The following is a 1,073-nucleotide window of genomic DNA, read 5'->3' on the forward strand; positions in this document are numbered from 1 at the left end:
GTGCTGGATATTGAACCCAGGTTCTCTGTAAAGTTAACAAGTGCTCTTAACTGCTGAGCCATCTCTCCAGCCCCCAGGGGCATTTTCTTGGTTAATGATTGATAAGGAAGGGCTCAGCCCACTGTGGGCGGTGCCACACCTAGGGAGGTGGTCCTGGGTTGTATAAAACCAAGCTTAGCAAGCCATGGGAAGCAAGCCAGTAAGCAGCACCCTCCATGTCCTCTGCTTCAGTTCCTGCCTCCAGGTTTCTGCCTTGAGTTCCTGCCTTGACTCCCCCAATAATGGACTTGACCTGGGACATGTAAGCATAATTAACGCTTTCCTCTCCAAAGTTGTCTTTGGTCATGGTCTTTATCAGAGCCATAGACACCAAACTGTGATAGAAGATAGCTTGTAGGAGTCGGTTCTTTCCTTCCACTGGGATCAAACGCAGGACATCAGACTTGGTAACAAACACCCTTACCCCTAACCTACTGAGACATTTACTGGCTCCATACCTGGCTTTATGTAGTGCTGAGAATCCAACCCATGGCCTCATGCATGCTAGGCAAACACTCTACAAACCAAACTGCACCTCCAGTCTCTTTCTGAGTTTCTTTCTTTCTTCCTTCCTTTCTTTCTTTCTTCCTTTCTTTCTTTCTTTCTTTCTTCCTTTCTATCTTTCTTTCTTTCTTTCTTTCCTTCTTTCTTTTTTAAGATTGATTTTTATTATTTTAAACTATGTGTATTGTGGTTAGAATAAGAATGGCTCCCACAGGCTCATATGTTTCAATACTCAGTCTCCAGCTGGTGGCACTGTTTGGGAAGGATCAGGAGGAATGGCTTTGTTGGAGGAGGCATGCCACTGGGGGTGGGCTTTGAGGTTTTAAAAGCATCCTCCCATTCCCAGTCTCTCTGTGCCTCCTCATGTCTTGAGATACTCTTGGCTACTGCTCCAGCACCATGCCTGCCTGCTGCCATGTTCCCCTCCTTGATAGTCATCAACTCCAGCCCTCTGAAATCATAAGCCCCAAATTAGATCCTTTCTTTCATAACTGTCCTTGCTCATGGTGTTTTTTTTTTTTTTTTTTTTT

The sequence above is a fragment of the Mus caroli genome, chromosome 12 (genome assembly GCF_900094665.2).
Source record: "Mus caroli chromosome 12, CAROLI_EIJ_v1.1, whole genome shotgun sequence".
NCBI lineage: Eukaryota > Metazoa > Chordata > Mammalia > Rodentia > Muridae > Mus > Mus caroli.